This window comes from Crocodylus porosus, unplaced genomic scaffold (assembly GCF_001723895.1).
Source record: "Crocodylus porosus isolate Cpor-Errol unplaced genomic scaffold, CroPor_comp1, whole genome shotgun sequence".
NCBI lineage: Eukaryota > Metazoa > Chordata > Crocodylia > Crocodylidae > Crocodylus > Crocodylus porosus.
This window is the reverse complement of record NW_017728931.1, coordinates 8,302,999-8,317,173: the sequence shown is the minus strand read 5'-3', so window position 1 is coordinate 8,317,173 and position 14,175 is coordinate 8,302,999.

Genomic DNA, 14,175 nt, shown 5'->3' with positions numbered 1-14,175 from the left:
TTATAACTAATAATATTTTATAAATAGAATATATAAATGTATATAATTATATATTTATATATTTAGATTTATATACTATTATTAGTTGCATAATGTGTATGTATGTACACCTTATATATTTATATATACTCTTTAACAAATTAGAAATTACTCTTTTATGTAAACATCTGTAAAAGAATGCGATCATTAAAGCTGAGGCTGCTTTGAAAGGCTTAGCTATTGAGGGAATCTCTAATACCAATTCTTGTTTATTGATTAACTTTACAATGGAAGATAAACTCTCAAAACCTAAAAATTAACCTTGTAAGAAAAATGCAAATATTATTTAATGAGCATTCACAAAGGGGGCTTAATTACTCCAAAGGGAAGGTCATTTGGCCACACATACATGTATGAACATGAATGACTGGTGTCTCCTGAGGCTTGGGGGGCACCATTTGTAGGTGGCAGCATCAGCAGTGATCGGCGAGCAGGGACCGCTTGCAGATGCCAGCAGTGGCAGGGGAAGGGGTGTGGCAAATGGCACGTGGCAACGACCTATGAGTCGGCTATGTGTATGCACAACAGCATTTTTCCTGATCTACACTGCCTGAACTAAAAGAGGAATCATAACTTTAATATGCAGTGCTTGCAGACTTGCATGCACACACGCAACCATATGTATATATCCCACAGGACTCAATGGCAAAATTTTCCTTCTGACCCCTGTGTCCCTTGGGCTGTGACAGAGGGGACATGAGAACTGTACTGTGAAGAACTGTATTGTACAGGGGCTCTTCAGGGACAACTTAAACATAGAGAAGGCAGTTTATCACACAGAAAGAGCACACAGAAGCAAATACAGCACTACAGACATTCATGCTGACATCCATCTAACTGAAAATGCAGTTATATTTATTCCACATCTGACCAAGAAACCACCCTTCTCTGTGAACATATAATACCATTTCATTCATCCACACACACAAACTGCATTTTTTTGTTTGGCTCCAAAGATGCAAATTCTTCAGTATGAACAGCTGAACGAAGACTTGATTGTCTCTGTACAGTGCTTGTGCCCGTACCTGTAACCTTGCCATCCATCTCCTGAGATGCATGAGGAAAGTCACAGTCACTGTGAATGCTCCCTGCAAAGCTCAGCTGTCTTGGCACAGACCCATATATTCTCTCTGTAAATGTTGGTTAATCTCTGAATATTTATGAAGTTCTTGCTATCGAATGAGACCAGGATTCTGTGTCTCAGAGAAAACCAATATGGTCAATATGAGGAGCAGGGGAGGGCCTATAGGAAAATTAGAGCCTTGAAAAGCAATTTCTAGGGTTTCAATTCATTTGAAAAAGAAGAAAAAAGATATGCATAAACTGGTGTCCCCTATATGTACCCTCAGAACAATCTATCATGTCATAAACTGGACCATGTTTATGATGCCAGGATATTATTAAAAGTACCATCAGAATTAAGTTTTGAAAATGTTGTGTAACCCAGGCAGTACTCTAAGAGGTACCCCCTCTCCAACTGAAGGATCAAAGCTGGTGCACAAGTGCTGTGGGAGGTGTAGGGACTCTCCTCCCCTATAGAGCAGAGCCAGGCAACCAATGGGGACTTAACCATATACCTTTTAATACTGGGAACAAAACAGGCATAAATCAGAGGGTATAGTGGACACTACAATGCCCCAAGGGGGGCAGGATTCAACAAAGGTTAGATACTTACAATCACTGACAAAAAACAGGGTTAACAAATTATAAAATACAAACAGCAGAACAAACAATAAGAGTTCGTGAAATATAAAAAGGCACAAAACGCAAAACGTCAAATGACAAGGAAATATAGGGCCTTGGTACCTGGAGGGGGAGAAAGTGGGGAAAACACAATGGGCGGCCCCTTTCCACTGCTAGAAGATTCACTTCTTGTTATCTCATTTACCCCAGCTAGGGCTTGAGCCCAAATCCCTCATGTGATAGGCAGGAATGCTGCCACACAGCCACCACTGGTGGCACTGTGCTAGTCTGCTAGGGGTCTTGACCTTCCCACAGCCCCAGCCTCACGTCGAGCTGCCTGGCCTCTGATTGGAGGAGCTGGAAGCAGAGCTGGGAACCCCTCAGGTCGCTGCTCAGATCCTTGCTGGAGCGGGGGAGCCTCTCCTGCTGGCTGCAGCCTCTCATAATGGATCCTGGAGCCCAGTAGGGTCCTCTTCTGCTGGCCACACGCCACGCTGCTGAGGGTCCCACTGCTGCCTACAGGTCCTGTTCCTTCAGGCTTTTCTGGGGCACTGCTCCTACCCCGCTGGCTCAGCTCTTGCCAGCTCTGTGAAGCTCCTTCCTTGTTGTCCCTTGCTGGTCTCTTCCCTGAGTCAGCCCACACTGCCCCTTTTATCCCCCTTCAGGTGACCCAAGGGGCCAATCGGGACATGGGGGGGTGAGTCTCTAGGGCCTGATTGGTGCAGAAAGGGAATCCCAAGTCCTCCAATCATCTTTTGCCCTTTCAAAACCCCTGGGCTAGGTCACTGCCAGCTAGCCCATCACAGTCAACCAAATAGATAACACAGACAGTTATTCCTTAAATTGCAGACAATTTATTTAAGTGTTATGTTCATAAATGTCACATGAGCAAAATCTCAAAGCATACCAAGAAAAAATCATTATAATAAATAAGCCTTGAGAATAAGCCCTTTCCAAGATTTTCAAGAAGCAAAGTGCACCATGCATTATTGCGTTATAGTCCCTTCATGCCAAGAAAATCACAAATTTTTGAATTCATCCAGTGAGACAGTTAAGAAGTGCTATCCTCAGCAAAAGAAGAATGACTTTCCTATATTTCTATAAGATATTTCTATTTTTACATTTATATTTCAAATTGTACTGGAGACCATGAGTCAGGTACTAATCTCAGTTACACAGGACACTGACGGTTGTGATGTTAATCTGGATGTATGACATCATAACTGAGGTCAGGATGTGGCAATGTATCTACTCGGTTCTACCCGTTTTGCATATCCTATCCCTCACCTAGGTATACAGCTAACATAGATGTGCTTCAGTTTTTTGAGGGTGAAGGCGGCAAATAGCCCAGGTTGAGGCAGCTAACTCTGGAGAAGGACACAGCTGCCATGCTGCCTCAGTGATGCTACCCAAGAGTGTCTTGGGTAGAGCAGGCACAGGGCAGGAAGTTTGGATCTGAATCTGAACTTCCCCATAGGAAGAGGGCTGGAAGGGTCCTTCTGGGCCATTAGGTATGGTTGGATTCTGAGTGTGCTGGTCCAGCTGAGGAGAGAGGTGAGCATGAACCTCACAATTTAAATCCAAAGTTCCGCAGAACTGGAGGGGCAGACTGAATCGTAGGTCTGTTTTCCAGCCTGTCTCAAAGGATGGTGGAGGGATTTGTAATCTCCTTGCTGAAGCTCTATGGGAATTGTCAAAGGGCCAAATGCTACACTCAGTTACATGGCACAGATCCCACCAACCTAGTGTCATTCCCCACTTGGCCCTTACCCAGGGCAGCACAGCCTCCTCCTTGCAAGGTTGTTATGGGACCATTCAACATGAGACATGTCCTGTGTTTGTTATAGAGCTCCCCACATCCCTACAGCAGAGCACCTTCTAGTGTCTTGCTTTGGGTTGAGGTCAGGACAGGCTGACAGCAGCAGCAAGTCTCATGTCATTCCTGGTAATGCCCCTGGGTTTGCTGCAGTGGGCTCCCATTCCAGCACTCATGCACCCAAGATATCTCTGGGATCTGACACAATCACTTTGTACAGGCTGTTAGTTGGAGCAATAGAAAGAGAGTGACCAAGAGTAACTAGGCCACAGTATAATGATTAGTCATCATGTTCAAGCCCCTACCCCATATAGCACAGAAAACAGTGAGCTGCAAACAGAGGATAAAGTAGGCATGTCTACATGTGCAATAATGCACCTTTGCTGCTGCACATTTAAGTGTAGTACCTTTCATATGAGGTACTAACCAAATGCACAGTAGCCAGTGCTACTGCAAAGTAGCAAAAATTCATGGTCTTCTTATGGTGTTTAATGCGCAGTAGATTAATTCTACTGTGCATTAACACATTAGCATGGCTTTTGCCATGATGCACTAATGCACAGTAAAATTAATCTACTGCACATTAAGAGTCTCATGTAGATGCACCCAGTGTTAGCGAAGTGATAGGAGAGGGATGTCTTGTTGCCCTGCCTCTGGCAGCATCCTTCCCTCTTTCCCCCCAGCACACCACGATTAATCTTTAACAGAGGAGTATTTTGTGATAGCTGATTCCTGTCAATCAGTTGCTGGCTTGGCTCAGCTCATTATTTTTTTCAGCGGCTGCCTGGGCAGGAAGATTCTGGTGAGAAAAGAGGGAGCTGAAATTAATTTTTTTCTGGAGATCAGCAGCTTAACATTGACATTTAGACAAACAACCAATGAAGGCAGCAGGCAATCATTCTAACAGCTGCTTGTCATTGCAGGGAGGTGGATGTTGCCCTGTAAAGGAGGGGCCCTACCACAAAGCCTTCTCTACACCTGACCTTTACTATCCAGTGATTAAAGACCTAAGGACCAGGTTTTATTATGACTAAAGTCTCTGGACCTAGCCAGCAAGATGTGTACTCGGGAGCTAAGGCAGCCAGAGTGCAGAGTGCAGCCTGCTGAGCACACTCAAAGGGCTGTGCTGGGGGGATGGCAGATACACAGCCAGGAACAGAATCTAAAGTGTGCATCATGTACAAGATCTCTGGTACCATGCTATGTACACACCATGGAGGCAAACAGAGTGCCATAGGATCCATCCCACACTGCCCAGCTTGGAAATAAAGCAAATCACAGCATGGTATAAACCCAGCTGTGGCATGAAGAACCTTTCTCAGTTCTGCTCAGCCCATTGGTCACCCTGGGCACAGAGAGGTTTCCATTAAACTTTCATGGTCACCAGGGGCTCCCTGGGGGGCACTGGGGGTCACAGTTCAGCAGCACGAATGGGTGACTCAAAACCAAGGACACTTCAGAGGACAGAAGGGAAATATCACTTCCCAGACTCCACCTCTGAGCTGTGAATTCTGCATATAGGTCCCTTCCCTCCCTCCCTGACAATGATCTATCAATCTAGTAGTACAGCTAAGGAGTGGGGGAGAGAAATGACCAGGAACCAGCCCTGGGTACTGATGTAGGGGGTGCAGGGGCACAAAAATAGAAGTCTGTGTGGTGGCTCTCCCTGCCATCATTGGCATCCTGGATGCAGCTGCTGTCCCCACCTCTCCCCCCGTATCACCAGCACCCAGGGTGCAGAACTGCCCATTTATGTCTGTGTACCAACCTCCAAGATATCCTCAAGCTCTGTGAACCACTGAAACTTTTCAGTGGGAGCATAGATGATTCCTTCTTTATCCATGACAAATGTTTCCCAGCAGTATTTATAATCTGGAAAATAGATCTGGGTAGTCATCTGCAAACAGTTAAGGGAGACCTAGATGGACCTGGTGCACTCAAAGATCAGCCAGGCTTGGGGCAGCAAGACTATTCTACACTGCATGGTCGGCTCCTACAAATTGCAGGCAGCCCTGGGCAGGCCCAGGTGACAGAATCTAAGGACCCCATAGCATTTACTGAATGTGTTTTCTTCAGCTTTCCCATTTCTCTGCCTGGAGCAGCACTCACCGAACCAGCCTCCCCAAACTCAACTGGCTTTGCCTCCTGTGACAAGTTGGTCAGTTGTTGAGGGGAAGTCAAATATCCGGTATCACTCTGTGATGACCAGCTGCAGCAGCATACTATGCATGGGGAGGTGAGATATTACACCTGAGCTGGGCTGGCAGGGCACCCCCTCCATTTCACTGTAGTCAAACTGACACTGTTGGAAGGGGCCTGAGAAGGAGCCTGGTGTTCTTTCAGTGTTCCCTGCCTGGTACAATAGGCACAGCAGGCATACTGGTTCAGCTTTTCCCAGCATAAGGCTGCCTGGTGCATGTCTGACCTGGTGACCACCTCTAGCAAAAAAAAAAGCCAGGCATCTCTCCCCATGGCTCATTTAGCCCTCTGCAGAGACATGGGAATGAACAGGTACCAGCCGGCATGGATATTCTGCATGTGCACGTGCCTGGACCCTGGTCACCTTTCTGTGACAGATATCAGGGGAAGGATAGAAAGTGAAGAGCTCAAAGGGAAAAGTTCAGTGCAAACTCCTCCACTTCCTTCCCAAGTTTGGGGGCCAATCTGGTACCACTGACCTGGACAGGAAAGCCTCGACAGTCTATTCCACTTTGGGACATCAAGGCCCCAACTGGAACCCGTGCCCTATAGGCAGTGTTCCATGGTCCAGCCCCCAGGCCCTTGTGGGCTATCCAGTCCACCTTGTCCCATCAGGCATTACCTGAGTTTGTCATGACTTGGATGTTGACTCCACTCTCTTTCAGGGTCCTGAGACCCTCACGGTTTTCTTCCTGCTTATGGTAGTAGATTCGTGCTATATAAATAGTTAAGCTCACATCAGGGTATTTCTTTAGGAACTCGACAATTTCTGTGGAGCATTCCCCACATGGACTCCAGGACAGGTACCAGGTGACAGAGCAGGGTTTTCCCTGAGAAAAGATATTGTCATTCAAGAACTTTACTTCAGCATGATGGAAATCTTGGTTTTTGTAGCAGTATTTTGTGGATGTGCTGTCCTCGGCCCTCTTTATTTCACAGAGTAGGTATGTCTCAGATTCATAGTGGTTTGGGTCAAAATGTTGTCTAAACTTCTCCTGGCTTATGTTCACCCTGGAGTTGGAGAGAAATTGTAAGATGCTGGCTGCAGCTTCATCCTGAGCAGTTTCAGTGCCAGCTAGGAAGTAATAAGAGGGAAGAGACAGGAGAAATGCAAAGGGGAATACAAAGAGAAATACAAAGGGGAATGACAGAAAGACAGCAGAAGCTGCAGGCAGAGTTAGGGAGCAAAGGGAGCAATGGAGAAGAATGAAAGCTATATCCCACCTCCCAAAAATGAAAGGGCAGTGAGAGCTGAACTGTTCTAAGACCTGCCCTGTCAGCAAGTCCAAGTGGAATAGGGGAGCTGTAGCTTTCATTCTTACCCTTGCATGGTGTCTCTGGTTGAAGACCTGTTGGAAAGAAATCACAGTCATCTTGTGCACAGATGATGACCAGACAGAGAAAGTACCAAGGTCCTGCAATGCATCCCCCTCTGACACCATGTGGCCTTAGTGGATAATCCACCTCAATGTTCCTGAGGACTAAAAAAAACCTGAAAATCCAAGTTGAAGTGTGCTGTCCCTAGGAAGGGGGTGTAAAGGGGAAGCCACCCAGATCTCTAGTCTGGACATTAGTTTAACCAGGAATGGGTAAGCAAGAATGTCCATAATTTTCTCTGGGGCAGTGAAGTAAGAGGAGCATCCACTCAACCAAATATTATCAAAATCACTGAAACCTCAATCTTCTATTTACATGTGTCTATTAGGCCCTGTTAATAGTCCAAATCTCTTTTTTTTTTCTTGTTTTTAATTTCAATTGTATGTATTAATGTTAATTAATGTTTAATTAAAAATAAAGTTATTATGTTCATATTTTAATGGCAGTACACGCACATAGACACACAAGCACATGTGTCTAGGCAAATACAAACTTCTGCACTATTAGAGGCAAGGAGTATTACGTGGACTGCACTAATCAAAAAGACTTTGTTATAACACCGGTCCCTATAACTAGGGGTCACTGCAATTCAGGCTCCATCAGGGGAGGAAGCAGGCTCTCTGCAGCTCGCTGGAACCAATTTCAGGTATTTTTCAAGGTGGGCTCTCCCACGCCTCTGATTGGCTGAGGGAGCCCACCATGAACAGCAGCACATAGTCTGTCCTTCTGCTGTTCTAGGAAAATAAAGCTTACCCCTTATTATGGCTATGCACAAAGCCCCTAGGAGGTACTTACCTGCTCCATTCTGGGCAAGGCTTTTAAACTCCCTGCCAAAGCAGGGAATCAAACAACTTGATTGGCTGAGCTTTGGCAGGGGCTCAGCCTGTACTACGCTGCCCCTGGACACAATATTTCCAGGGCTCTCCTTCCTTTCTTCTTCATGCTTCAGGTAAGGGGTTTTTGGTTTGTTTTTTTTTAAAACTTTTTTCCTTACCCTCCCTCTCCCCTGCAGTTTCAGGCCATTTCCAGCCAAATTGCAGTTTTCCAGGGTTTCAGGAGAAATGCTAAATTTTGGACTTTCCCTTGAAATCTCCTGAAGCCCAAATTAAAGTAATCCTACCTATAACCCGACTGCCTCCATTCTGGTACCTTTTCTTCCCTTTAATGTTTATGAGGAGTAATCTTTTAGTACATAATTAAGAAAAAAATTCTATGGTCATTGAAGTTGTTTATATTTAATTAAAAATACCTAAAGTACCAAAAAGGCTCTACATGTATAAACGCGCTCACAGAGATAAACGAACCATATATACGTACTATATATTGACATATACCTGTACACCTGTAACAGTTATCATGAGGCACATACATATATGCCGGCAAAGTCATATAGACCATCAAATATAAAATGCAAACATTTCCTTAGAAGTAGACCCACATACACATGAACTTGCGCATCTCCTCACAACCCCACCACACAAGTATATCTCCACGCAAGCTGCCTCTTTACCGTTATCACTGTCAGTCCTTCCCGCTTCCTCTAACTACAGACTCCTGAGATGGCATCCTATTTATTAGGACACTTCTTTCTGTTTTCAGTTTCTCTTCTTAGTAGCTCAACCCATAGAGATTAGGCAAATCAGTCACACCCAGCCAGTGGCAGGTGAATCAGCTGCGTGAGTTTCACATCTGAGAAATAACTTTCTGCACACACAGCAGAAATAAGAGCTGGAAGGGTTCACCTTGAGGACAAAATAGCCTAGGAGGGCTACTTCCAAATAACTATTCTGCATCAAGGGTTTACAATGTCTGTGTGTGTGTGTTGACCTTTTTCTTCAAACCTCTTTTTTTTCCAAATTAAAATGCCCCCTTTGCCCATAACATACAACTCTTCCAAATGTGCAGGCAAGTTATAATCAACATGGAAACAAGGAGGTGTGCTTGTTATCCCTTTAACTAGTCTGCTTGCATTCTGGTGCCTCTTCTTTCCTTTAGTGTTTATGAGAAGTCCTCTTCATGGGCTGCCACATAGATGAGGTGGAGAGGACTTCATGTACTGATGACTCTAAGATTTAACAACATGGTCGGGAGACTTGTACTCCTGGTGAGGTCACCTATGGTGGTAATATGATCAAAGGTGAAATATCAGATGAAGAGAAGTCCAACATAACATAAAGACCTTAATAGTAGAGCAGGTGATGCAGAAGGCATACTTCTCAATGGCTCTGAAGACAAATGAAGGCTGCAGTTGAAGAGTAACTTCAGTCATTTTGGATCTCCTTGCCACTAGACACAGGTTTCTCTTCCACCAAGATTCCCATGGTTGTCAAGGTGCAAGGGACTCCTCACGTAAAACAAGTCACATGCAGGTTCTCCCACTGGATCCAACCACCAATACCTATAATCTCTACAAAGTCCTGCAGTGATGGATGAGTGGTGATGAAGAGGGAGTCCCTAGTCACAGGTCCACAGGCAGGTGGTGGTCACAATAATAATTTTTAATTGTGAGAGAAGGTACATCTTACTTCGAGGAAAACCATCTTTCTCTGGAGGTAGAAGAATGACAAAAATGGAAGGAAAGGAAACAAGACTGAGAAATCCATGGTCCAACCCTCCCTTTAGCGACCACCTGTGACATTTCCCAGAGAGTCTGTGGCTCTAGGATCAGCCTTCTTAGCCTTCAATGGACTTAAAACCCTTTACTTGATCTGTGGGAGTGACCATCTTTGACCATCAGGGATCCCTGATGATAATGAGAAGTATTCTTTTAGGACACAGCTGTCCAACTTCCAAGCTCTCAGGGACCACATGCCCCAGGGGGTCCACCAGGCAAGACATGGATCATCAGGTCACACAGACACTGCCTCCCACCCCCTCGCTGCACCATGCACCTTTATGGGCACCCTCCTTCCACAGCTGCACTGAGCCCCAGCAAGCAGCATTGAATATCCTTGACACCCCACCTCCCTCAATGTGCACCTGTGCAGGTGTGATCCTCTGCCTGGGAGAGAAACCCAAGAGCTGTTACAGCTAGAGTGATGTGGTGAGCAGCCTTGGTTGAGAGCCCAGGGCCTACAATTTAACTCCTTGCAGGCCACATGCAGCCTGCAGGCCACAAGCTGGACATCCATTTTAGTGCATAGCTAAGGAACTATTTCTATTGTCAATGATGGGGTTTGTTTTTAGTTACAATAGTATCTAAAATGCTCTACATGTATAAACACACTCACAGAGATAAAAAGACCAAAGGCACTTACCAGATATGGACATTGTAGGTGGACTAGATGACCTCTGGGATTGGACTAAATGATCTCTGGAGGTCCCTTCCAGTCCAACTTCTTTATGACTCTGCAACATATACCTGTACAACCATAAAAGTTACCATGAGGCACATACATCTGTGCCAGCACAGTCCAATAGACCATAACATACAAAATGCAAACTTTTCCTTAGATATAGACACACAGGGCACATCTACATGAGATGTTACATCTCCATAGCAACAAGCTATGTCGATGTAGCATTGGCAGGCACAACCCACGATGCTACAGCTATGTCACCATAGCAATGCACTCCCTCTCTATAGCGTGTTGCTATGGCGATGTAGCAGCTAAAAATAACTGTGCTGTTGGCATAGTTCAGCAATGGCTGTTACTGCACCATCATCTACTACTTCCTCTAGGAAGTACTAAATGGTGGTGCAGTAACAATGGTGCCATAGGGGCATGCGTAAACTTGCCCACTGCCATACAAATTAGGGCTGCGCAAACTTTCGCCGGCTATTTCTTTTTGATGCTGTTTTGCCTCATTTTGAGTTTGAAACAGTGAAATCAAAATGAAACAAAGGGCTTTGAAACAGCCTTGAAACGAAATGAGGGCGGTCAAAATGTTTCAAAAGTTTTAAGACGTTTCAAGTTTCAAAGCTCAAGCTGGGCTTGCCGGAAGGGATCCAGAAAGTAAGGAGAGGGAGGTGGAAGAGCGGGGAAGAGGGGAAAGGACTGCTCTCATATTGAGTATGTAGCTGGCCAGTGACTGTGATCCTTCCCTGAGGTCCCTTCCAATCCCAGTGCTCTGGGGGAGCGATGGAAAACACACACACAGTCACACGTCACAAGTTTTGCTTGTCAGCAGCTTGAGGTGCAGTTTCCCAGAAATCCCTGCACCTAGCTCCTTGAAACTTGGCAGGCTTTGTGGCCTCAGCAGCAACTACCATGGCTGCTGTTTTCACCCCCCTGTGCCTTCACACTTTCAAGTGACATGAGTTTTGCTTTCAAGAATTTGAGGTGCAGTTTCCCAGAAACCCCTGCATTTGTCTCCTTGAAACTTGGCAGACTTCATGACCCCAGAAGGGGCAACAATCCCAGCAAGTTTCATCTGAATTGGGCATGAACTGACAAAGTTATAGGCAGTTTCATGCTTCCCCATTTTAGCTTTATAGGTAAAATGTCTAAACAGAGTTGAAACAGCGAAACAGTTTTGACAAAATGAAACAGAGCAGTGCTTTCAAAACCAAGCAAAATTTGAAAAAAAACACTGTCCTGGCAAAATGGTGAAATGGAAGTTGAAACGAAATGGTGCTGTTTCGAACAGCCCTAATACACATATGCTTGCACACCTCTTTGCTACCATACCACACCAGTACATTGCCACACAACCTGCCTCTTTACTTTTATCACTGTCAGTCCTTCCCGCTTCCTCAAACTACAAACTTAGAAGTGGCATCCTATTTCTTAGGGAACTTCTTCCTTCTTTCAATTTATTTTATTGGTGACTCAAACAGTAGAGATTAGGCAAACCAGTCACACCCAGCCAGTGGCAGGTGAATCAGCTCTGTGTGTTTCACTTCTGAGGGATGCAATCAGATAAGCATCCTGCAAACCACTGCAATAGGATGACAACATAAAATTGTTAAGGATTTTTTTTGGGGGGAGTAGTATTTTATGTCTGTTTCTCCCACCACAGATAGGTATAACTTCACTTGACTTCAGTGAGAACAGGAGTATGAGGATAATTCATAAATAGGGATTCACAAAAAATGGGTTTGATGGGTGGGATGGATTTGATTCTACTCTTAAATTCCATTTGCATACTGCTGAGGGAGTAACTTGCTGGGGTCAGCTGTTTTACACCAATGTAAAACTGGTGCAAGATGAACACTGAGACTTTTTTTGCAATGAATAATTTAACTAGCTCTACTAGGAGGGGTTAAGCTTGGCAGTAAAGCCGTACCTCTGAACTACTTTACTTTTAATTAGCTGACTAGAGCTGACCATTATTTAAAAGCTCCATATTATAATATATGCCTGTTACTAGGTCAGTTTGAACTCCTGTTCAGATTTTGAACAGGTACAACTGAGAGATTCTCATTCTATCCCCTTTCTCCAAAATGGGATGTAATTATTTCTTGATCAGTGGAATTTTTGGTGCATTTCCTTATCTAATGGTCTGCAGCGTGCTCCTGTTAATGATTTTCATTTCAAAATGTCTTATTCTTTTTGTTTTTATAATGAGGCACCTCCTTGGCAGCACTTGAAAATTGTTATCTTTGACAGGCTAATACAACAATACCTCTAGAGTTTTTCCTTCTACCAGTATATACACTGCTTCCATGGATATACACACAATTCTCCATCACACTAAGGACAGCTTAGTAGGCATGACAGAGGGAGAGGAGACTCCCATGTTGAGTCAGGGGTTTTGTGGGTTGTTTCTTTTCCTGTTTAATTCTGAATTCATTTAAAATATAGAATGCCAATCTGTTCTGCTTCGTTGAACACCCCCTCCTCAACCAACTGAAATAAGAATAAATCTTAACTATTAATTAGTAAAGATTTTGTTTCTTTTGTGTCTAGCTTTTCATTACTGATTATGAACCTAATGAATTAATGATAGCACACAACGTAGGAGGTCTAATGTATTAAAAACTACCACAGGTTCTTGAAAAAAAATATGCTTCTCCCTGGTTGTTTTTTTTTTCTTCTCAAACTACATTTCTACATCCTGAAACACAACAGGCATGGTCACATACTATACAAATGTCTATACTTTGTAGATGTCTGTACTTTGTCTATACAATATATATATTGTATATCACATAAAAATAATCTTTAAACTAAGCCATTGACATTTTCAGGAGATGATCAAACTTTCCTGTTAACGTGGTAGAAACTGGATCTTGCCTATGCATCAATATCCTATATTGTTCAGTGCAACTGCTAGACACTTTAGAAGTAGCTAGCTTGTGATTTATGAGTAAACAGGCTAGCCATTGTAGATAGGATTATAAAAAACATTATTCTGGATCAAAATTGTGTTACAGAGGATATCTCACCGGTAACTACATTGTTAACGTAATGGCCCATCAGCTTGGGTAAAGGCTTGTGTAGAATTGTCAGCAAGAATTCCTTCCATTGTAAGATTACCAATGAACTTCTCTGGCCCCGTGAATGAATTTTCCTCATCAACCTTGTTTTTTTAATTATACAAAATAACACTTTGAATCTGTAGCTGTAATAACTTATGCAACAAAATATGACAGTCAGCTTGTAATTCATTCGTGAAATTTTCAGCTAGTGTTCTAAATACACATCTCCATTCAGGAGGCTGTGCTAATTTACACCAACTAAGGATGTGTCCCCCCATTTTCTAAGCAAGTGCTAGTAATTACTTTTGCCAATAACACTGCCAATTGCTAGAAATAATGTTATTGTTGTCATTACTTTCATTATTTGCTTAAATGTTTATCTCAGCTTTGAAAATGAAAATCAGATAAGTCCTATTTTACTCCTGTTTGTTGTCAGATTTATTTTCCATCTGTTTTATCCTGCAATATCTGTAATACAGACATTACAAGGAGATATTTGTATTGAAAAGGTTTTTTTCAACTTTGTTTTAAAAAAGTACAGGAACATTTTACTTAGTTCAGCACTTCACATTCTCTCAGTTAAGTGGTGAGGTTGTCCCTTTTTGGCTTTTCTCATAGTTACATACTTCTTGATTTTCCTTCCCCCCCACCTCTATCCTCCCCTCCTTCCCTGTCCCTTTTAAGTAATTAAGTAATA